Raw genomic sequence first — 26,098 nt, forward strand, 5'->3', positions numbered from 1 at the left:
CACACTTCACCAGACTCTTATATGCTAAATAATTGACCAGCCCCTCCTACTTTCTCCCCCCCTCCCGAACTACCTATCCCCACCCATGTCCTGGTTGGGCCACAAATTCCCCATAGAAAAGATTAGTCTGCGGCTTTCTTTTCCTCAGAGCCCATCATGACAACAGATATTTTCTCTAATTTAGTAATATCGTCCAAGAATCTAATTGCCCAAATAAATCCCTTAACAAAGAAATTTAAAAATGATCATATTACAACTTTTTCATCATCATCAAATCCGCTTTATTCGGTACGTTAACCTTGACCATAAAAGCATTGTAACCATAATATACAGTCATAAAAAAGGGGTACATTCCAAACAGAGTGATTTATATACAGGTGTACAATTCAATTTTAGTTAGTAGTTTGAAATATTAAGTCTGTCAAGATTTGGATTTAATAAATATCTTCTAAAAACCATACGAAATGACCTATTTCATTATTTGCGCCAGGGTAAATATCAGTGAAATAAAGTGCAGAAAAAATGTCTTAGCCTAATCATCTTCTATATAAAATAAGCTCCTAAAGTGCATGCAGTACAATTTAAATACATCAAGGTCATAAAAATCAGATTTGAGGTTCATTTAATACATATATCTTTTGCGTCACCATAATCAGTCATATTATCACTCATAGACTTAAGCCTCTAAAAAGGAGAGATCCTTGTGTCTCCTAATGGACATCTGAATGAAACTGATAACAGCATTCATAGTTTTGTCATTCTCCAAAGTACAGATGAAGTTAAAAGCTTTTCTATAATAATAAAATGTGTTTGCTAAAAAGAGTGGTTTCAGTGCGGGTTTTCTAATATCTCTATAAAATTGACAAACTAATACAAAGTGCAATGTGGACTGGGGAGACTTCCAATCGCATGGGCAATTCGGGACTTTAGGATACCACTCTCCCATTTTTGGGAAAGTAATTATATAATGTAGTGTGCCAAACCTGAGCCTCATTAGAAAAAACCTTTGCTGCGTGTTTCTCATCGTAATAAGATATGGTTGAGTACCCATAAAGAATGGATACTCACAATAGGTATTCACACTTTGCATTTGGCCAATTGGCACCTCTCTCTCCATATCGTTTGAGATGATATACTTTGACTTCAACTCTTTTTTGCTATACTCCTGTATAAGCGAAGGATCTTTTCGGTCTAAGTGTATCTTACAGCCATTTAGAAGTGAGTGAATATACTATAGCCAAGGGAATTTCCTACAATTTTCTAGGGCCAGGCAATCCATAATTATATTTTTGGTAAACATTGTCTCCCATGCCATAGGGCGATTCCTGCCAAGCCTATAAGATCTCTTATAAATGGAACATTTAATTAGCTGTGCACGATATAATTGGATGTTGCACTAGGGACTGCCAGCAGTCTTTTTAGAAACATGTTCTCCTGATTTTGTAAAGAAGCAGTGTTGGACCTTCCCCATATAGCTACCCCATAACACGCGGTCGTATTCGGTTTGCTCCCGTATAGAGTAAGAATTTCCCTTGCAGGTTTGTTACCTATCTTAGTGGCAAATCTAAAAATACCCTCCATTGTATGTAGGAATCTTAAATTGGTTGCTTCAATGTGTCCTCCCCAAGAACCATTCTAGTTGAGTGTATGGCCCAAGTAAGTAAAGCTTGAGACTCTGAGATTTTTACACCTCCCACATGGTGCTGTTTAATCCTAGATCTGTTTTTCCCACACGTCATGACAAATGTTTTTGTGGGATTCAGCTGTAAATCTTTTCCTGTCATGAATTGGGTAAATTTTTCTAAGAGACATTGCAATCCATTCGCTGTCCTTGAAATTAGGACAGCGTTGTCCGTGTATAAAAGCACTGGGGCTGGACGGATGCCTACTCTTGGGACATCTATCTCTAGATTTTGTAAAAAGAGGTCGACTTTATTTATGTACAATGAAAATAAAAGGTGGGCTAAGACAGATCCCTGACGTATACCTCTTGTTACTCTAAAATCTCGGGTACATTCACCCTTTATACCAACCCGAACTCTTGATGTTAAAAAAATATATATCTGTGAGATGTAGATTACTATGTCAGTGGGTGCACCTAATACAATGTGTGTTTCCCAGAGTTTAACACATTTTACCACGTCAAACGCACTGGTGAGGTCCACAAAACACAAATGTAGAACCCCTTCTTTAGCTAAGGTATATTTTCCAACCAATAATTCCAGTTTAACACATTGCTGTACCATCCCAATACCCCTACTAAAGCGGTACTGGTCCTCACTTAAGATGTTATTTTCAGAGACCCAGCTTTCTAATCTTCCTAACAATACCCTTCCCATCAATTTTGAGGTAGAGTCAAGAAGGGATATGGGATGGTAACACTTGGCCTTCGTTCTCTCCCCTTTTTTAAAAATGGGAACTATTATGCTTTCCACCCAGGATGCTGGTAGCATTCCCCCTAATGTGATATTAAAAACATTTAATAATATTGGTGACCAGAAATCAATATCATGTTTAAAAACGTCGATAGGAACCCCGTCCTGCTGCTTTAATCTCTTCCAGGGTTAATGCAGGCAGTCTAATGCGTTCAACACTAATACGATTACTGTTAAAGGCAGATGCATCAATATTGCATTTTGCGATTCCTTAATTGCGAAAAATAAGGAATCGCAAATAAGGAATTGCAAAATGCAATGCATCAAGAAATCGCCAAATAAATTGCGATTTCTTAATATTCCTTAATTGTGACTCGCAAATTGCGAGTCGCAATTAAGGAATACCTCCCCATTCATTCCTATTCCTATGGGCCTAGAGGCCCATAGGAATGAATGGGAAGACATTCTCAATTTGCGATTAGCAATTTGCGCTTCGCAAATTGAGAATGCGATTCCAAGTGTGCAGGGGTGTCCAAAGGACACCCTGTTGCACCCCTGAAATCAATCTGTGCACATATGTTGTGCACACACATGCCCTAAGGGCATGTGTGTGCACAACATGAAACTTTGAAAAATGCACAAAAGTGCATTTTTTCAAAGTTTTCGCAAATTACCATGAGGTTTAACCTCATGGTAATTTGCTCCCCTTATTTGCGAATTCGCAAATTTTAAAAGTTTGATGCATTGTATTTAAGGAATCTCAATTTGAGATTCCTTAAATGCAATCACAATTTAAGAAATCACAAATTTGCGATTTCTTAAATTGCGAGATTACAAAAATGTACATGCATCCCAAATATCGGAATTGCATTCGCAAACGGCCGAATTTTGCGATTCGCACCATTTGCGATTGCAATTTCCTTTGCTGCATGTGCCTGTTAGTCCCTATATACTTGTTGGGACCAAACTGGGATTAAAGATATTTTGAAAGTGCGCTATCCATTCTTCTGGCAGAACTAAAACATCTATTTTTGCTGCTGAACCATCTTTAAAAAAAAGAATGATCTATATAGTTTTCCAGAAAAGGATCTTACAACTTATTTCACCAGCCTACGTCGCCACTGTCCTTAGAAGTATTCTTAATTCATTTTGTAAAGCTCTTTGCATGGTATGTGCACTGATTCCATTGAACCATGACACTAAGACCTATGAGCACGTTTCTTGGATCCTTTTTTTCCATCTTATTTACAGAATTTCACTCTGCGTCACAAAGGGGATTATAATCACTGGATTGGCTTGAGGAGGGATAATGAGTAGCAGCCGTGGACGTGGGTCAATGGCACCAAATCCAACAACTGGTAAGTCCTCGTTTGTTAGCTTATTTCACTGCCAGACATTTTCAGTCACTAATCCTGTAGTGAAGCTAATCACACTGCCATCTTTGTTGAAAAAAAACAAAGACACAGCTGTTCTGTCCACAACACCACATCTTTTGAGATTCCTCTCCTGTGAAGGGTTCTGTATAAAGCTTTCCACTGCTACAATGTCAAATAATGTAAAATAAAAAAAAGCCCAGCGTTGGAAAAGCTAGTAGGTGTGGCATTCGCTACCTATGTTTATGGCATAATGTTTTTTTAACAAGAATATACAAGATAAATTAAAAGAATATAAGTAATAAATGCTGCCACATAGATGTAGACGTCATGTGCTTGCAATGAAGAAAGGAGTTACAAGTTTAAGTAAGCAGCTGGTGGTCATCTTGGAAATGGATTGTGCGTTTTTGTTTTACTGCTTCAATAAGGCCAAGCACTTTAATACAGACAGCTAAATACTACACATGAAATTACAAACCTGTACAAAATTACAGTTGGCAAAACAATATGCAGCCCATTTTAGATGGCCTAACAAGGATTATAGCACTGCAAATTTGCTGCCTTCAGCGTATATCAAGGAAACCACCAAAACCCTGGCCAATGATGGAAAACTGAGGGAATTCATATAATAAAAACAGCTTACATGCTTTAACTGTATTAACATTTCACCCTTCTGTTGGTATTGCCTTTAGCAAATGCTTTTCACAATAAATAAGTCAGACCAATGTAGTACATTTTCAGAATTAAACTGATCTATTCGGGGCAGTTTGCCCTTTTCTTAAGCTTGATAGCAGAGAGAGCAGGCATATAGCTTTGGGAAACACTTCAACCACAAGGCGAACATGCTGCACTCAGTGTTTGTCATCCACTTTTACTAAGGTACATATCAGGTACATAGGCAAATATTTAAAACAAAATGGATCTGAAGGACCCCATGCTTGAAGCACATGTTTTCAGGCCAATGTGCGCATATGAATAAGAGAAATGCTATTAGGGGTCAATTCATTTTAATGCCTGAAGTGTTACTTTTGTGGGTGGAAGCAAAATGTGAATGGCATTCGAACAGACTAGTGTTTGAAGATGGCTTGAAGATGAGCTAATGTATGTGTGTATTTTATTTATGGCGTTAATTATTACGATAGCTTGCCAGATGCCAAACCTGTCCAGTGCAACAAAAAACATGGTAACTCACCCACCCCTATCCATGCCAAAAGCAACAGAAGACCAAGGCGAACAAGGCTGCCACACAACAATATTAACCCCTTCAGGCTACAGTGAGGGTTAGTGGTGGGTGAATTGAGTGATTGAGAAATACGGTTGTTGTTTCTTGGAGCAGAGAGGTTCAGATACTGTGACTCGTCAATCAGAATAGGAGTTCAGTGACAGCCTTTTCCAGGAGGCAAGGCGAAGTGCAGAAATAAGAGTGTTATGGAAACCTGGGAAGACTGTCAACAGGTTTTGCCAGCACTCCCAAATTTAAGGCGCTGCTTTCTACTGAAGAAGGACAAATATCCTGAAACAAATGTCTAGTGGTACCCAGCATTGGCAGTACCAACAATGGTGAATACTAAAAACTTTTGGCACAAGTTTTTATCAGGAACTCCATTTACCACAATGAATCTGGGTGATTTGTGCGTTAGTGTGCCAGGCACTGTGCTAGCACACCCGTTTCAAAATAAATCATGGGTGAACTCAAACATGCATGAAACAAAAACAAATTATCTGACTAGTGAAGGGAAACTTAAAACATGAGTCATAGTAAAGGCAAACTAAAAATTTTAATCTCCCAACATTCTTTAAAGAAACACAAATACTGTAGGTGCAGTGCTTATGTCTGTTTCTCATGCCACAATAGCTGATACCCACCTTACTTTTAGTCATGTAAGTATTTTGGGCCTAGGGACACAGATTCTTCTTTCTAGCATACTTTGGACTGTTTTCCACCATTAGATAAGCCGTTGAGCTGCATTGTGCCTGCAAGACGATGCAGTTTACACAGGCCCCCACATTCTGCTTAATGACTCTGTTGCTTACCAGTAATCTTTATGTCTCCAAGTCCAGTTCTTCCTCGTCACAGTCCTTACAAAGGAGTTCATCTCCCAGGTTTGCAGGTGGATAGAGTGAAGTAGACACAGACTCACATATCAAAATGCATGCAGCAGCGGCATTAATTCATTGTCCAGCCAAATACTCACATTTATAGAAAAAGAGAAGTATTTTATTTCTACTGCTAACAACAAAAAATGAAAAATACTACCTGCACATACACACACACAGTCCCCTGAGGTTGGGGCTTTAGTGTGTTGTTAGGCAGACCCCCCCTTCTACCACCTTAAAGGTCCCTCTCACTCCTAGCTATAGTGGTTATTCCCCATTCATCACCCATCCAGGGTAAACCCCTCTTGTAGTCTGAGTCTCAGGTGTTCACTTTGACTGTACCCAAAAGTTAATAGTGCTCCAGTGCTGCAACTCTAACTAGCTGCAAGTTTCCCAGTGACCCACAGGGCCAAAATAAGTCGTACCTACACCGGCAGACATGACGCATCTGGAGCTCCTGAGTATACCCCAACAGCCGGCGCTTGGGATCGTTAGCAGCTGAGTTTGGGTGAGTTCACCGCATGTGGCTAAGGTGGGCTGCACTCATCGGATATTTCTCATACATGTTGTGATGATCCTGATGTGAGTCCTTCGTCTTGGTAGTGGTGCTCAGGGACTCTAAAGGCAGCCTCACTTTTCCAGCGGAAGGGGGGGGGGGCGGCGGATTTCAGATCACACTTTTTGATGCCTTCAGGGGCCCCATCAGGCATTTGGGGCCACCATATGCTTACAGTACTCAGGTTCCTGCCTGATTGGCACAATGAGGTCCTTGGCGGCTGCCCCTCCTGGCATATGGGGTGGCCACCTCTGCACTACGCTGGGCCCTGGCCCGGTCGGTGCAGCACTATACATGGCTTACTTCATGGCTAGCTGCACTCATCGAGCTCAGAGTTCTTCATGTATTTGCACTCCTGAAGCGACCAAAGACTGTTTGTGGCTCATCCTATGGGGTGAGTATCCATTCTGTCTCCCAGTGGGTGGTTGTTGCGTTGATCTTGATATGTGCCCCTCACCTTGATGATGGTGCACAGGTGTTCCCACAGGGGCCTCACTCGTCCGACGAGGAGTTAGAGATCAGGTCACACTTCTTGATACTCCCCGTGCCCCCTCTGGCATTTAGGGTCACCATTTCCTCACAGTACACAGGCTTCAGCCTGTTCGGCACAGTGAAGTCCTTGTTGGCAACCACTCCTGGTAAACAGGGTCGCCAACTCGGCACTACACAAAGGCTCTGGCCTGATCAGCAACGCACTACATACTGCTTAATTCACAACAGCCCTCTCCTGGCATACTGGGGTTGCCGTCTTTGTCTTGCACATGGGCAATGACCCTATCAGTGCAGTTGTCTCCTCACACCACGTAAAGGGAGTCCACTCGACAGTGCGCCCCACTCAACCTCGCTTCCTCCAATGCTCCCCTCTTCCTCACAGGGCACACTGGTCTTGAATTCCCTAAGTGATGTTCCTTCACTCAGCAGAGAGATTAGCAGGTGTTGGCCCCCAGTCCTGGTCATATGCAGAAGCCTTGCAGAGCTTCCCCTCCTCACGCAGCCTGTCTGGCTGCTTGGTAGATGACAATAAGTGGTGTCTCAAACTACCCTTCATATACTCCATTTTCAGGCACTAAATGTGATTTACACACTCCTCTGTGCTCTCTTCTATAAAAATCAGTCTTTCAAAGCAGGAGCAACTCCAATAGCATCACAACACAGGCCATGGGAGTTCCTAGAGTTCACACCTGTATCCCAGCCCCAGTGATATGTGTATGAAAAGCTTAAGTTCGAGGCATGTGGGCTGCTAAATTCATATCTATTGCATAGATCGCCGCCTAGTGTTGGGTCCGGATGATTGCACATTGTTGTCCTTGAAGAGTCTTCGAAGTATCACGAGATAGGTGGCTCCTCCCCTGGGCTACAGTGCGCATGGGCATCGGCTCCATCCCCAGATTGTTTTTTTCCGCCATTGGGTTCGGATGTGATATCGACGTCTCCTTGTCGGAATCGAAAAACTTACTTCCTTAAGGCCAAAAGGCCTTCTCTATTGGCGTCAATATTGTTTGCGATCGGTCCCGAGCATCGTCCGACTCTTCGTGTCGGAATTCTGCGGAGTACTTTACTCTTCGGACATCGAGGCCCTGTACTCGCAGCAAGACCCCGACGACCTGATCATGGAACGGACTCCGTTCAAGTGCTGCCCCGCCTGTGGATCCAAATATCCACACATAGACGTGCACCCGGTCTGTAATAAATGCCTCTCGCCGGACCACGACGAGGACAACTGCATGGCCTGCTCAAAATTCAGGTCCAAGAAAACACTCCAGCATCGGCGCGCGGCGCGCCTCGAGGCCCAGCGAGCGGCTCCGGCACCCGATGACATATTCGACGACCCCGCAGAGGAAGGCAGAAGCCATCATCTTGAAATTTCACCGCCGTCGACGGAGGTCAAGCCCGATCCAGAAGAATACATCGAAGGACAGGGCCAAGACCTTGAATACGTCGAGGAGGTAGGGGACGACGAAGAAGTCTATGGGGCCGCGGAAGATAGCTCAGAGGAAGAGCTATGCCCCGAAAATTACATGGCTCAGGTCACGGGATCGCCACTCGGCCTTACCCACGACCCTGCACCGCTATCCCGAGCCCCGCCTTCTGGCCCGGCCACGGATACACCGGAAGAGCCGCCATTGCGCGTATCGAAAACAAAACCGCAACCGTTGCAGGCGACATCGTCAAAGATGGCCGACGTCCCACCTAAAACGAAACCGAAACCATCGGTCTCGACAACACCTAAAATGGCCGACGTCCCGGCGAAACTGAAACCTACGGCTTCGACTACATCTAAAATGGCCGATGTCCCAGCCAAATTAACAAAGCCTGCTCCATCTTCGACTCCGTCGCCCTCAGGCCCTCCGAAGTCGAAGAAGGCTGTCGAGTCACCAGCGCCACAGACGGTGGCCAAGGACACGTCCTCCAAGAAGGTAGTCCATCACGTCTCGACGGCTGTAGCGTCGACCACCAAACGCACGGTCGAAGCAAAGTCCACTAAGGCCCACGACCCAAAGGCCGGAGGCACTGCGCATCGGCACAAGGATCTGCATCAACGGCTTCGGCGCCTCAGTCTACCACAGGGCCGCGAACCGTAGGAGTCGAGGATTCATCGGTGGCCCCTTCAGCCACGCCGAAGTCCTCCGAAGCGGACGAGCATGAAGCATCGGCTGCCAAACCCTCGGCTTCCTTCACAAAACAGGTCACCGACTCCCTCAAACGTATTCGGGAGAAATCTCTGCCATCGGCGTCTACCGCGCCATCGGATCCGAGACCGGTGGACACACCTGCAAAGACGTCCTCCAAGCTACTCTACACTCTACCACCGAAGGTGGCGCCGAAGGCGTTTGCACCCAGACCGGTGCCGAAAAACACAGAAACGTCTGAATATTCGACGCCCAGTGGACATTTGGCTCGACAACCAGCGTCAGAGGACCAATCAGAGTATTACATCGATGCCCACACAGGGAAATTGACACTTTACAAAAGAAAGATCACTTCCCAGCCATTGGAGTCATATGTTATTCCACTAAAGAAGAAAAGTCCACCACAGGACATACCTGCCCCTGCTGTACCTCTTCAGCCACCTCCGAGGAGGAGTCCATCACCTTCCCCCAACCAATCAGGGGGTGAGGATGATGACCAAGATGACCAATACAACTTTCCTGCTGGCAATGACCCTGATGTACAACAGGACCCATATGACGAGGCTGGGGACCAGGGAAGTCATCAAGTGATACGGGACCCACAGGGTTTTGGGACACGTACATCACCTACTGAGGATTCGGCAGCATTCAATGCTTTGATAGAGCGAGCAGCTGCAAATCATAATGTAGACATGCATGCTGACCCGGTGGAGGAAGATTTCCTGTTTGACACTTTCTCTGTCTCCGAAAGAACAGTTAAAACACTTCCTATGTTAAAAGGGGTCCTTAAACATGCACCAGAGATCTTTAAAGAACCTACAAGGGCAAGAGTGGTAAACCCACGTATTGAGAAAAAATACAGGCCAGCACCTGGGGACCCTGCCTATATTCGGGGACAGTTGCCTCTAGATTCCTTGGTGGTCGCAAATGCCCGCAAGAGGGCCAACTCCCAAACAACGGGTGAAGCTCCTCCCCCAGACAAGGAGTCGAAAGTGCTTGAGGCATCCGGCAAGAGGGTGGCTGCGCAGGCTGCCAATGTCTGGCGTATAGCAAACACACAGGCACTATTGGCACGTTACGATAGGGCGCATTACGACACCCTAGAACAGCTCCTTCAACACCTACCTGATCAGTTTAAGGAAGCGGCCGAAATGCTCATACAAGAGGGAAAACTCATCTCAAACGCAGCAATAAAGTGTGCGCTTGATGTGGCTGATACAGCGGCTAGGGGTATTAACACCAGTGTCATGCTGAGAAGACCGGCTTGGCTTCGCATATCTGGATTTAAGCCCGATATTCAGACAACAATACTCAATCAGCCCGTCAATCCTGACAGACTGTTTGGTCCAGATGTTGACACCACCCTAGAAAAAATTAAAAAGGACAATGAGACTGCTAAATCGATGGGGGCACTTCAGTCTCAACAATTCAGAGGAAACACTTTTCGTCGCTCAGGAGCGCGTGGTGTTACCAGAGGACAATTGGGTCAACAAACACAATTCACAAAAGGTGGTGCACGATCCTCGTACCCCAAGCAAGGTAGAGGGGGTTACCGAGGTAACAGTGCCAAAGGCAGGGGCAGAGGGAACAACAACTCCCGTTCCTCTGCCGCAAACAAACAGTGACTCCCTGTCACTGCCCCCCGACCATCCAACACCTGTCGGGGGGAGACTCCAGCAGTTCCTGCCAGTCTGGACGTCCATCACCACAGACAGGTGGGTGAGAAAACTAATCCAGTACGGTTATTGTTTGGAGTTAACATTCACTCCTCCTAACATTCCCCCAAGACACCGTCCTATGTCGGCAGAGCACTTGCACTTATTGCAGCAGGAAGTGCTAGTAATGCTGCAAAAAGGAGCAATCAAACTCGTGCCAGTGGAGGAGGAAGGAAGAGGGGTCTATTCCCTGTACTTCCTCATCCCAAAAAAGGACGGATCCCTCAGACCCATTCTGGATCTACGCCCTCTCAACATGTATATACTGTCAGAACACTTTCACATGCTGACACTGCAACAGATCCTTCCCCTTCTAAACCAAGGGGACTTCCTGGCAACCTTAGACCTCAAGGATGCTTACTTCCACATCCCACTCCACCCGTCCCACAGAAAATACCTCAGATTCACCATTCACAACAAGCACTATCAGTTCAAAGTCCTACCCTTCGGGGTGACTACTGCCCCCAGAGTGTTTACAAAGTGTCTGGCGACAGTGGCGGCGCACCTCAGGAGACAAAACATACATGTCTACCCGTACCTCAACGACTGGCTCGTTCAAGCAAAGTCGGAAAGACAGTGGGCCTCACACATGTCCCACACTATTCAACTCCTTCACAGCCTGGGGTTCTCGCTAAACTACCCAAAGTCGCACCTTCAACCAGCCCATGTGCGGCAGTATCTGGGCGCGACAATAAACACCCTGACTGCTATGGCTCAGCCAAACACAGTCAGAATCAACAGCATTCAGTCGCTGATCCAAAGGTTCAGACCGCAACACTCCCTGCCAGCGAGAGTGTTCATGCAGTTGATAGGCATGATGGCCTCCTGCATCTTCATAGTCCCGCACGCAAGGTTGCACATGCGTCCCCTCCAAGCATGCTTGGCAAATCAATGGACACAGGCTCAGGGACAACTGACAGACCTAGTGTTGGTGACCGGTCGGGCATACAACTCTCTGCATTGGTGGAATCCACACAACCTTTGCAAGGGACGACCGTTCCAAAAGCCTGTGCCACAGATTGTCCTAACAACGGACGCATCTCTCCAAGGGTGGGGAGCGCATGTGCTCCACTACACGGTGCAGGGACTGTGGTCAACCCAACAACAACGATTGCACATCAACTACCTGGAATTGATGGCAATCTTCATGGCGCTCAAGTCCTTCAAAGTACATCTGTGCAACAAGGTCGTGTTGATCCGGACGGACAACATGACAGCCATGTACTACATCCAAAAGCAGGGCGGTACTCACTCACCACAGCTGTCTCATCTGGCTCAGAGCATGTGGAAATGGGCCATTCAGAGGAACATCTTCCTCATGGCAGAACACCTCCCGGGCAAGGACAATCAGATGGCGGATCTGCTCAGCAGATACAGCCATCAAATGCACGAGTGGGAGATACATCCATCAGTACTCCACCCGTACTTCCAGCAGTGGGGTCATCCAGAGACAGACCTATTTGCCACAAGGGAAAACGCAAAATGCCAAAGCTTTGCCGCCTGGTTCCCTCACCCGGAATCGCAAGGGAATGCGATACTGATGAACTGGTCAGGCAAATTTGCGTACGCTTTTCCCCCAGCGCCTCTCATTCCGCTGGTGGCAAGAAAGCTAAAGCAACACTCGATGACTCTCATCCTGGTTGCTCCAACATGGGCACGCCAACCATGGTACACCACGTTTCTAGAACTTTCCGTGGTACCGCATCAAAGGCTGCATCTCACATCCAGGCTCTTGACGCAGAACCATGGCGACATTCAGCATCCAGATCCGCAACAGCTCAATCTGGCGATCTGGCTCCTGAGGTCTTAGAATTTGGCTACCTCAACCTGCCTCCAGAATGCATGGACATCATCCGGGAGGCAAGAAAGCCCACGACCAGAGCTTGCTATGCAGCGAAATGGAAGCGGTTTGTCATTTACTGTACTGACAACAATATCAACCCGCTAGATGCATCCATTCCTAACATCATCTGCTATTTGTTACATCTTTACAAATGCAATCTAGCGTACGCTTCCATTCGGATACATTTATCCGCCATAGCGGCTTATCTCCAGAATAGGCAGCACCTCTCTGTTTTCAGGGTGCCTGCCATTAAAGCCTTCCTGGAGGGACTGAAGCGAGTCATTCCTCCAAGAACACCACCAGCTCCAGTGTGGAACCTCAATGTAGTCCTCACTAGGCTGATGGGCCCACCTTTCGAGCCACTGCACTCCTGCGAAATTCAATTTCTGACATGGAAAGTGGCTTTTTTCATTGCTATCACATCGCTCAGACGTGTTAGCGAGCTGCAAGCGCTCACAATCCAAGAGCCGTTCATCCAAATACATTCTAACAGGGTAGTGCTCCGCACTAACCCCAAATTCCTTCCAAAAGTGGTGTCACAGTTTCATATCAACCAAACTATTGACCTGCCTGCATTCTTCCAAAACCCACAAACGGTAGCAGAAAGAATGCTTCATACATTAGACGTTAGGAGGGCGCTAATGTACTACATTGACAGAACTCAACACTTTAGAAAGACACAACAACTTTTTGTTGCCTTCTCACCACAGCACAAAGGCAACCCCATTTCCAAAGCAGGAATAGCCAGATGGATCGTTAAGTGCATTCAAATCTGTTATCAAAAGGCTAAACGCACTTTAACAATACCCCCAAGGGCGCACTCCACACGCAAATTGGGGGCCTCCATGGCTTTCCTGGGGAACATTCCCTTGGAAGACATTTGTAGAGCAGCCACTTGGGCTACACCACACACGTTTACCAAACATTACTGTGTAGATGTGCATTCCAAACAGCAAGCAGCTGTAGGACAGGCTGTTCTCAAAACACTTTTTCAAGCTTCTGCAGCTGGCACGGGCAACCGCTCTTAATGGAGGGACTGCTGTGTATTCTATGCAATAGATATGAATTTAGCAGCCCACATGCCTCGAACTGAATATGCTACTTACCAGTATGCATCTGTTCTTGGCATGTAGGGCTGCTAACATTCATATCGCCCGCCCTCCTCCCCGGTGCCCGTAGCGGCTGCAGACACTCTCTTGCATTCATCATTAGCATGGACATCATTTACACTATTCCACTCCATCTCTGCCACAATGTCTAAAAGCAATCTGGGGATGGAGCCGATGCCCATGCGCACTGTAGTCCAGGGGAGGAGCCACCTATCTCGTGATACTTCGAAGACTCTTCAAGGACAACAATGTGCAATCATCCGGACCCAACACTAGGCGGCGATCTATGCAATAGATATGAATGTTAGCAGCCCTACATGCCAAGAACAGATGCGTACTGGTAAGTAGCATATTAATTCAGGGCCTCTGCCATACTCTTTATGATTCTCTTATCAACCCCACTTCCTTCCTGGGATGAACCCAGGCCTCTTCCTGGTGAGTTCTCACTGAATCAAAGAGCTCCCCTTGAAGTGTATGGTTGAAGCCTCACTCTCCCCTCACAAGTGTGTGTCCCACCCAGTTTACAGGAATGCAGAAGTACACTTATCTGTCTGGGGGATTCTCCTACTCCCTCTGCTCATGTATCCCAAGTACCTGGGTCTCCCAAAATAGAACACAGGGCCCTATATGCATTGTACCATTCATAGATGCACTAGTGCATTTATACAGCACTGTATACTCACTGTACCGTACTACTCACGTATACCCCAGCACATACATTTACCATGCACACACTGCACAGTACTACATATATCATGTATTGTACCACTTGCACACACACACACCCAGCACATGCATCTAACATGTATGCCCTGCAAAGCACTACTTCCTTCATATATCGTACCACTTGCATGCACACATACACCCAGCACATGCACCTAACATGCACACACTGCACAGTACTGCATTGTGCTTGTACTGTATTATTTCTAGGAAATTACACCCAGTGAAAATACACCACTTATGCTCTGCACAGCAGTACACACCAAACCGATGTAGGCCAAGACGTAAAGCACACTGCTGCGGAACTTTAAAACGAGTGAACCTATAGGCCTCTTCCTAATGACATAAGTTAAAATTAACATATTTACTCCTACTGATTTCTACCGCCACACTTGTGCTGCTTAACTACTGGTGAAGGAAGTAGCCTTTCATCACTATGAGAGCAACGCGTGGGCAGCCCCTCCCTTTTCAACAACACTGCTATCTGTAAGACAGATCTATCTCATGGTGCCTAAATATGATTAGTGTTTGCCTGTGACTTGCCTGTGACTTCAGAAATCAGCATTAGGGATCCAGAAATCAGTACAGCTGGGCACTCAGGGCAGAGGTGCATGTCCATTACCAAACAGAAGACTTTTCCGTCCCAACATTTCCTCTTGGCACTTCCTGTAATAATAAAGATAGGAAAGAAATATCCAGATGTCCAGGCTGTTTACTAAGCGGATGTCTAATGGAAGTTTGTTCCAGTTGAGTGGCCCCAAGTAGGAAAAGGATCTCCTGCCTATTCAAAGGCGGTTGATGTGGGGCACTCTTGCAAGCCGCGCAGCGGAAGCGTGGAGGGTGCGTGCTAGAGTGTATTTGCTGACCCTCTCTCTGAGATATACTGCACCCATATCATGCAAGGCCTTATGCATTAGTACCATAGCCTTAAAGAACACCCTCTTATTTATAGGGAGCCAGTGTAGGGCCCTCAAATGAGAGGACAGGTAAGACCTAGGTGGAAGTCTGAGTAGCAGTCTAGCTGCATAGTTCTGCACCACCTGCCGTCTATTGAGAAGATAGTCAGGGAGACCGAGGTAAAGAGCATTCCCATAGTCGAGTCTCATAGTTATCAGGTTATGCACCAACTTTCTACCAGTAGACTCAGATAGGGGAGGTAGAATATGTTTTAGCATGCAGTGCATGCTGAAGCAGGAGCCACCAAGGGCTTGAATCTGAGGTTGGAAGGAGAGGGAGCTGTCCATTTTAATCTCTAAGTTCTTCCCAAAGTTTTGGGGGAGCAAGGTTGCGGCATATCAATCAGCCAGTAGGTTTCGACCAAATTGTGAGGGACATCTCCGAAAATCACGATCTCTGTTTTATCCGGATTGCACATCAAATCATGCAGGTCCAGCCAATAAAACACCCTGGCAAGACACCACGAGATCAGCTTCCCATCTAAATCTCTTCCCTTCTCACAAGCAAAAAGGAGCTGCGTGTCATCCGCATAAGAGATTTGCACCTAGGGACTCAGCTAGAGTAGCTGAGATATATATTAAACAGGGTCGGGCTAAGAGCCGAGCCCTGTGGTATGCCCACAGTCAGGGTTCAGGCTTGTGAGGTGTGAGGAGGCAGCCGTACTTGCTGATTACGCTTATCCAGAAATGATGATTGCCAATTTAATGCCGAGTGTCTGATACCTATCTCTTGAAGGTGCTCACGCAGCTTAGAGTGGGGCACAGTATTGAAAGCTGCCGTGAGGTCCAGGAGTATCGGAATGGCTGTGCCTCCCTTGTCTAGAGTGTTCCTTATGTGTTCGAAGACTTTAAGAAGTGCGGTCTCCATGCTGAAATGAGGTTGAAAGCCAGACTGTATGGGGTGTAATATTTTTTTGTCTTATAAGTAATGGGAAAGTTGGCAGTTGACTTCCTTTTCCAGAATCTTCAAGAGGACAGGAAGAAGGGAGATGGGCCTATAATTGGGATCAGCTGTCAGTTTTTTTTAGTAGCGGGATCACTTTCACCTTTTTCCAGGCCAGAGCAACCACACTTGTTGCCAACGAGGTGTTAAAGGTTGTTCACTGTAGAATTGATAGATTGGGCAGCCATGGTTAGCATGGTAGTCAGGCAGGGGTCAAAGGAGAACTGGACTTCAGGCCCTTTAATGCTGAGAGTGACTGATCAAGAGAAAGGGGAGTGAATTTGTCTAGAGAGGGGGATGTGAAGAGAAAAGCAGACGCCTTTCGCGCAGGGTCTGTGCTTGGAAAATGTGAGCACTATTCTGGAAGCTGTTCTGAATGGTCTTGATTTTCTCATAGAAAAAAGTGTCTTGGTATTTGAGGGAGTGTTAAGGACTGTGACAAAGAAGACCTAGATTTTGAGCAATGAAGATTACTGGTAAGTAACTGTGTCACTACCCTCTCGTCAGTCTCCTTTGTACAGTCATTACAAGCAAGAAAATACCAAATCGGAAATTGAGTGATTGACGTGTCAGAGAAAAACAAACTACATCAGTTAATACAATACATGACTTTATTGAGATTTTACAAAAAATACATTTAAGAGGAATGTACAATGACCAGTACATATGAACCAATATCTGCAGAAACACCCCCACCAAGCTGCAGCCGATAATGTAAAATGAATTTCTGAGGGGTGACCATTGTGCTGCGCAGCAGATATCCTTCATGAGTGCAACCTTAGCAGCTCGCCAGGATGCATACATCCTGTGGAAAAGTAAATTTTGCCATGTTCTGTGTCCCTACGCGTCCTCCATCATATGTTATATGTGCATGATTAATATGCATATGTTATTCCCTATGTTCGATTAATGACGCAATTACAGTTGTGTCCACCTCTAGTATGCCAGTTTCCAGTTCTCGTGAATACTACGAATATCAGGCCTATGTAAAGCTACGTTGCCACGTTTCTCAGTGTGCACGTTAATGCATTGTAAAGTCCCCGTTTCTAGGCCTCAAAAGGGCCCGGACACCAGATTTCAGCTCCTGTCTCATGAAGCCCTCGCTGAGGAGCGATACAGCCCCCACCTGTATCCTCGACCCTTCACTTATTTCCTGCCTCGCAGTGCCCGGCTCAGCTTGGCTCTGCCTCTGAGTCTGCCAAGAGTATGTTATGATTCGAGTTATCAGTACAGCCCTCCTTCTCTGCATTCCTAAAGCTACTGAATCGCATCAATAGTTTCCGTCATTGTCTAGCCTCTACGTCTCCATGTAAGAGAAATACTGCATTTAATGGTCATTTAATATTCTTCATCACGCACTACATGTAGAATAATGCATGCTCTAGTCTTAGAGTCTGTTCGCCTTTACCCCGATAACTTTTGGATTCCATCAACATGTTCTCTAAACATCAGATACTAGATACTGTTTAGGTACATGTCGCCCTGACTCTCCAGACTTCAGTCTCTGCTCCTAGCACAGAGTTCATAGCCCCAGCTTCTCCTAGTAACACGTCATTGCCAGTTTGCGCGCACCATCAGGTTAGAGGTCCCGGCTCCTTAGGTAGCCCCCTCCATGGTTTCCACCCCATTCATGACATATTCTGTTACGTTTGCATCACATGTCTATGTATACGCCTCTGTTACACCTACTTTCACCCTTATCTTTCGCGACTGCTATTGATCACACCCACTGCTCCGCCTATCGTATGTATTGTAATGCAACTGTTTTAGTATATATGATCGTGTATTGTTATTAAATGTTAGCGCGCTCATCCCAGATCCAGCCCCAGCAGCTGCTGGGCCCTGCCATCCTATTCCTATGCAGGTTGTCCCGTTCCTGTCCTTATGCTGTATTAAAACCTGCAAAACTCCTACTACCTCGAATCTTGACTCTTATTTATTGAGCTATCTGTTATTCATTTATGCATTCAAAAAGAGAGGTATTATTTATTTATTTACCACATAATGGCGCCCGAACAGGGACTTGCCCTTTCCCCACGCGCCGGTGAAGCCACGCCGGCCCCCTGACCCTCTGCAGCCGTGACGGAACCATACCGTGCACGTGCAGATATTTCTGCTTCAAGTATCCCTCAGGCCCACGGAGGAGACGGAGGAGGCGGTCCAGCATCCAGACGAGGCGGTGGAGGAACGCGGCGAGTCCCGACCAGAGCCCAAGCCGAGAGTCCAAGGTCCGAGGTATCCGGAGGTCCACCCGTAACTGAAGTCCGAAGTTCGTCGTCCGTCGTCGTAGCAGTCCAGTCCAGTCCGAGGCCTTCCGTTCTTGCTGCCCGGTGAGTACCGTTACTGGGGTAGTATCTAGACAGGGTCAATTTAATTGACTCTGGTCCGTGGGTTGGTGGTACACAGACCCACAAACGAAGTGTCCACTTCGGTGGATGCGGGTCCTGACGTGTCTCTTTATGAGACCGGTAAGTTTCGTACTGTTTCAGCAGTGCATCTAGTTTCTGTTCTAGTCAGTTCTGTTCTCGAGAAAATTCATGTATTCTGTGTTCCGTATTCCAGGTAGTATTCTGTTCGAACTGTTATTCTGAATGTTCTTCATGTATTTTAATGTCGTGGTATGAGTGCGAAGTGATTCTCGTGTTTATTGTGTATTGTATTGTGTCCAGATCATAGTTCAGTCATGCCGCTCTTTTCAAAACTGCGTCAGTTAAAAACTAGAAAAGGTCTGCTAGAAGCAGCAGTTCCAGTCCCGCCTAGGGACAGTCCAGGTCATTTTATGTATCAGAAGCATGGCATAAGCGCCATATTGTATCTAGATTTATGGGTTGAGTATACCAAACAGTTAGAGGAAAAGTATAGATGGCCTGTATCAGGCACATGGGATGCCGAGTGCATCATGAGAGTAGAAGAAGCATTATGGAAAAAGAAAGCCAGACAGTCACAGAAAGATGCCATCGAGTTATGGCGCAAAGAATCTCATAAAAGAACCGAAAAAGAAATCAGAAAGTCAGAATTAAGTAGAGAATCCTTGGAACGAGCCCAAGAAAGGGAATTAATCGAGATTGGTGAACGAGTTAAAACCGAACAGTCAGACAGACAGAGGCATGCTCTTATTAAGGGTATGTATCCTCTTCTTGCCGAGGGCCTGCCAAAAGCAACCCCGGAGGCATCCAGTAACTTTCCGCCACCATTAGTTCCGACCAAGCTACGTCACAAACCGACCGCAGCTGATATTTTCATTTCGTCCTATTTGGACGACACAGTCCCAGAATATGCAAATCCTGTTCGCGCTCCGCCAGTCCCTGTAAATCAGGCACTCCCCGTTTCTCCAGACACCGGGGTACCCCTTGCAGTACCTGCTACGGTCCCCCAGGTCCAGCCCGCCATACAAGTCCAGCCTGCATTTCCATTTCCCACTCTGCCAGGACGAAGAGCATCAGTAGACGACTCTAGTCTAGGGGCCGCAGGGGGAGGTCCTCCTCAAACCCCGCCGCCACACAAGCGTTTAACGTTAGTCGAATTACATGCACAAGCGTCACAGCGTACGCCCAGATATCAGTCTGTAGCAGAAATAAGAAAAGCCCTTAATGAATGCGGCTATGATCCAGTCCCAGGCGAGGATAATATGGTTTTATATTCATTACGTGTAAGAAAGGTGGCCGAGTATCTAGTCACCCTACCGAATATGAAAGAAGATCTAGACAGAATATATCGTTTCATCCGTACAGGGGATGATCCAGAAAGCATTGGCGAAGTCATGTCTCAAAGGAAAGCCGAGATCCAGCTCATGATACTAAAGTTTTTGATTAATTGTTTAATAAGAGAACAAGATTACCCGTCCAAAGATCAAGCCGAAATGAGAACCCTGACAAAGTGGAGTGATAATATAGCCGAGGGTAAGCACAGGACCATCAGTGCTATGGAAAGTATGTACAAGAAAATCCGTAAAGAAATAATAAAGTTACACGAACAGCGTAAAGCAGCACAAGTAAGCGAGAAAGAAAGTAACTCTGATACTGAAGAGGTAGACGACGAGGATCCCGCCAGAATAGCGTATGTAGGAAAATCTAGATTTCCAGATCGCCATTTACGCCTAGAACACAAGTCAACTTTCCATCATCCAGCACCAGAACAAGGTTCTCTAGAACAAGTGTTTCAAGCTACCGATCACATTCTGAAATCACTAATCGGTTACAGTGAGTTAAGTACTATGCATGAACAAGAACTAGCCCGATCAGCAGTCCGATGGATTACTGATTCTACCACTTTTCCAGACGAAATAGTGGCACAAATGTTTCTGAAACTGCCCCCAGCTGAGCAGCGACTGATGGGTATGTATATGATCCAGCACCTCATTACATTGTATGAGGGTCAGCACTCTGATCCAGGCCCGTTACATGATATCCTGAACGAGTTACTCCAGTATAGATGGAAAGGTCTAGGTACCGATTTAATTAGTGTCATTCTAGAACAGCGTCACAAATATAGAACGTGTCTGAACCCGCATTTTGTTCATGTCTCACCCCCAGAAAGTAAACCCTTTTACATGGAGAGACAGAATCCGTTACGAGAAGTCCACCCAGTTAGAGGAACGGGTGGCGAACTAGAACGAGTGTTTGTTTACACCCCGATCACAAAGATGGAACTCTTAGAGATGAAAAAATTAATTCCCTGTCACGATAAAGATCCAGCAGGGTTCCATCGAGAATTAAAAGATATGCTCCGTATGGGAGAATACACGTATCCAGATATAATTAAAATGTTAAAGGTTCTGCTGCCCGCAGAGGTGTATGAAAAGCTCAAGGAAAAAGAATGGGAGGTGGGAGAGAAAAAGATCGATTGGGCAGTTCTAGAAGCTGAAGATAAGGCAAGAGTACCAGGTACCGGTCTTGGAGCGAAATGTAAAGAATTACCTGAATTATTGATTCAAGTTTTACCCAGATTGTTAACAACGAAAAAGGAAGACTGGGATGCAATCTCAGCCTGTAAACAGAAACAAGACGAAGACATTAGTGATTTTTATTCTAGATTTGAGAAATGTTTTAGCATCAACAGTGGCCTCAAGACAAGTAGTGAGTCATAGCCTCACCTTTTTGTTACTAAATTAGTCGAGAATTCAAGTCCACCAATTAAAAATCGAGTTTTGAAAGTCGAAAGTACCTGGCAAGCTAATACCCCGTCCCAGATGTTACAGATGCTTCAATATCACCAGAATAGAATCAGAGAAGAGCAAGAACCTGAGAGAAAGCGTATGAAAGACACGAAAATGAAAGTACTAGTTGCACAATCTATTCCACAAGACAGTCAGAAGAGGGGTCCGAATCAAGCCAGTCATCCTGCAGCTCCCGTTAAAGGGAACTGCAATTATTGTAAACAGCCAGGTCATTTTATAAACGAGTGTGCAGTTCTGAAACACAACATAGCTACTGGTAAGACTAAAGAAAGACCACGTCCACCTAGACAAGAACAAGTTTCACAGACTCCTCAGCCACAGAATGCACCACAGACAGTTACAGCACCGCAGCCCATCGCTGCAACACAGCATGTTACACAGCAGATGTACCAGTATGCACAGTCTGAGTATCCAGAGTATCAGCCATATTCATGAAACAGCCTAGAGAGGGAGGTAGGCTTGCCTCTCATCGAGATACCTGTAGATCAAGAAGGTCCCTATGTTCACAGTCCAGTATTAGGGAAAGACAGAAAGTTTTTGATTGATACAGGGGCAAGTAGGACCACAATTAGCCACGCCGAAGTTCCAGGGGCTCCGCTCTCAGGCTCAAGAAATGTTTCCCTTGGATTTTCAGGAAAACCTATTGTAAATGAAATTTCAAAGCCAGTTGCTCTAGAAGTAGGTCCATTGTCCCGCACTACTGATCTGTTACTTACTAAGTCATGTCCAGAAAATCTATTAGGCATTAAAACACTGAAAGAATTAGGTGCAGTTATATGCTGTTCCCCAGAGGGAATACGATTGTTCCTGCGTGACTTTAAGGGTCACTATGTATTACGAGATTTTGATCCCAGATTGTCCAATGTTCCGCAGCATCTATGGGCGCAAGGTCCAACTGATGTTGGTTATATGCAAATCACACCCCATCGTGTGACTCTCAAGCCAGGTGTAGTGTTACCACGAATCAGACAGTATAGATTGCCACCGGAGGCTGTAGCAGCCTTATCCAAAATTATTGACGAGCTCATCGCTCAAGGAGTGGTTGTAGAAACTGACTCCAATGTATGCAATTCTCCGATCATTCCTGTTATGAAACGTACTGATCCAAATGCACCCCCAGTATATCGATTAGTGATTGACCTACGAGAACTTAATAAATGTATTATTCCCCAGTACCCAGTGGTCCCAGATATCTCTTCCCTATTAACAACCATTGATTCCGAAGCCATGTTCTTTACTGTAATCGACCTCAAGAACGCGTTTTTTAGTGTCCCCATTCATCCAGACAGCCAGTTCCTTTTCGGATTTTGTTTAAATGGAAGGAGCTATATGTTCACACGAGCTCCTCAAGGTTTCACAGAAAGTCCTAGTATTTACAGTCAAGCACTTAAGAGACAACTAGACAACATTCACATGCCAACTGACACTGCCCTGCTCCAGTATGTCGATGATCTACTGATCACAGCCCGTTCTGAATGTGCTTGCGAGCGAGCATCCCTTGCAGTCTTGTATTTCCTAGCCGAGATGGGACACAAGGTGTCCCCTTCGAAGCTTCAATTCTGTGTCCAGCAAGTGGTCTACTTAGGACACTTACTGTCCAAGAGGGGTAGGCAGTTGACACCTGACCGTATCCAGTTAATAGCGAGTCTTCCTCAGCCCAAGACCCAGAAGGAGGTACGTGCTTTTATTGGCCTCACTTCTTACTGTCGACAATGGATTCCTCAGTATGCATTTCTAGCCAAGCCACTGATACAGTTAACGACACAGGAGGCAGCCGTATCGACTGTTCTCCCTTGGACATCTGAACATACACTTAGCTTCAATGAGTTAAAGAAAGCTTTATACCAAGCTCCAGTTCTAGCTACACCAAACTACAGTAAGCCTTTTACACTTTTCGTCACAGAACGTGAAGGTACAGCATTATCTGTTCTCACACAAGATCAAGCAGGACAATACAAGCCTTGTGCTTATTTTTCGAGCACATTAGATCCTGTAGCCCAGGCTCTGCCTGCGTGCCTCAAGTCAGTTGCAGCCACAGCACTTGCTATCAGACAAAGTGATTCCATAGTATTAGGACACTCCCTGACAGTACAAGTCCCACACTCCGTGGAAGTTCTTTTAAATCGAACACAGACCCAGCACTTGACAATTGCACGTTTAACAGGTTATGAATTGACACTGTTTCAGCCACACATAGAAATCAGACGCTGCAACATCCTGAACCCTGCTACACTGTTACCATCAGTTACTTTAAGTCCGGACACACATGACTGTGTGGAAGTAGTTAATATTACGACAAAGCCAAGACAAGATCTGACAGATATTCCGTTACCAGATCCCGACCTGACACTTTATGTGGATGGTTCATGTATGAGAACAAGTACAGGAGAACTAGTCGCCGCGTATGCAGTGACTACCGACACCGAAGTTATTAAGACACACCGTATTGACACCCTGTCCGCTCAAGCAGCAGAGCTAGTTGCTCTGACACAAGCCTGCATACACGCTAAGAACCGGAAAGTTAATGTTTACACAGATTCACGCTACGCATTTGGAGTCGTACACGACTTTGGAGTGCTCTGGCAGGAGAGAGTTTTCATGACTTCTCATGGATCCAAGATTCAGCATGGTCTCCTTATTCAAGCTCTGTTAGATGCAATACATTTACCGACATCCATTGCTATCATGAAATGCAAAGCACATACGAAAGTTACTGACACTATTTCCCAGGGTAACGATCTAGCAGATCGCACAGCCAAGCTTACAGCACAGACTCCAGACATTCCAGTTAACAAGACACATACTCCAGATCCGACTACATGTATGACAGTTAAGGACCCTACTCAAGATGTCATAGATATACAGTTACATGCTACTCCCGAAGAAATCAAGAAATGGTCCGAACAAGGAGGGGTCCAGACAGATCAGGGATGGTTAACGAAGGGAAAAGCCACTTGGTTTCTCCCCGACTCTATGGTTCAAGTCATTATCAATACCGCACATAGTCCAGCACATTTAGGAGAAAAAGCTATGTTAGACAGTATCCAGAACATTTGGTTCAACAAGCATTTACGAGCTGCAGCCAAGCAGAAAGTCCGTACCTGTATGATATGTTGTCAGTTTAATCCAGGTAAAAGTGTCCCGGTGGAACAAGGTGGATTCCAGCCCCCTGACCACCCTTTTGAAGTCCTCCAGATGGATTATATTCAGATGGAGCGATGTCGAGGTTTCAAGTATGTCCTCGTAGTTGTATGCGCTTTGTCCAGGTGGACAGAAGCATATCCAGTCCCAGATTACACAGCCGCGACCACTGCCAAGCAGTTGGTTCGTGAGTTCTTCCCCCGTTATGGACTCCCTAGGGTCGTATATTCTGATAACGGCCAGCCATTCTCCTCAGAGTTAATGAAGCATGTTTCCCTTTTGTTAGGGTACCAGTGGAAGTTCCATTGTGTACGCCACCCTGAAGCAGCAGGTCTCGTAGAGAGACATAACCAGACTCTGAAAATCCGCATCGCCAAAGTATGTAAAGAGAAAGGTGTGGACTGGCTAGTAGCTCTGCCAGTTGCTTTGTTCTATATGCGCATGGTCGCACATTCCAGATCAGGTCTGTCCCCGTATGAGGTCGTTTTCGGCCGCCCCCCTAACATGTGGGGTACACCCAGACCCCGAAGTATTACCGATGTTTCAAGTAATATGCTGACAGATAACCTAGCTTCCTTGATGTCTGCCCTCAACTCTTGTCGTTCACAGGTTGCCGCCGCATTTCCAGACAATACCGAGGTGGCACCGCATGAAATCGTTCCAGGATCCATGGTCCTGGTGCGAAATTTTGACCGCTCAAGTCCGCTAGAGCCTCGCTGGAAGGAGCCCCGACAGGTCCTCCTCGCCACCCGTACAGCCGTGAAGTTGGAGGGACGCAAAGGCTGGGTGCATCTTTCACATATAAAGAAGTTTTATGGACTGAAACCGGTCTCAAAGAACATTTCCCAGGATTTGAAGGATTACCAAAGTACTATTCTCAAGGACTGTCCCGCAAAGAACAATGATACTGCACCCTCCCTGTTAGAAAAAACTCCGCAACAGGAGTATAAGTTGAAACTCCGGTCTAGTAAAATAAGTCAGCCAGTTTGATTGTCTAAGTCCTCCCCTAGGTGAAACGGTTAGACTGTTTCTGACATGTATAAAATAGACCCCCATAGTGAGAGAGTTAGTCAAAACTCAATCCGATGTATCGTTTTTCTAAGTTTCATATTATTTCTCAGCATTATGATTTCCTGCACCAGTTATGCATTTTATCTGTATTTTCCAGTTTCTCATGTAAATACGTCTTCTAATGTTACAGTAGAGCACACGTTTAGTGATCTGCCTCCTCATGAACTCTCTTACCGCCTCGCTATGCGAAATAATTCTTTTATCCGCATGTTACATCATTCACACCAGACCAGCAATGCCACTAATTGTTGGGTATGTGGCCGACTCCCCCCTTTCCAGATACCGAAGGGAGTTCTGCCACTCTTTCCTTATCCGTTTTCACATAATGGTTCGTGTGGAGCATGGTCCACGTTAACGTCATCCTCAACAGATATGTCTTTTCTTAACAGT

The 26,098-nt window shown here is 45.8% G+C and overlaps 1 protein-coding gene across 1 annotated transcript in view; it reads left to right on the top strand.

Annotated features, from left to right (window-relative positions):
- Window positions 1-26,098, top strand: part of LOC144767765 (uncharacterized) — a 253,019-nt gene that overhangs the window by 82,006 nt on the left and 144,915 nt on the right. The window contains exon 4 of the mRNA XM_078651148.1: window positions 3,627-3,733. The gene's annotated coding sequence lies outside the window, so the exon portion shown is untranslated. The remainder of the gene's footprint in view (window positions 1-3,626; window positions 3,734-26,098) is intronic.

This window comes from Lissotriton helveticus, chromosome 7 (genome assembly GCF_964261635.1).
Source record: "Lissotriton helveticus chromosome 7, aLisHel1.1, whole genome shotgun sequence".
NCBI lineage: Eukaryota > Metazoa > Chordata > Amphibia > Caudata > Salamandridae > Lissotriton > Lissotriton helveticus.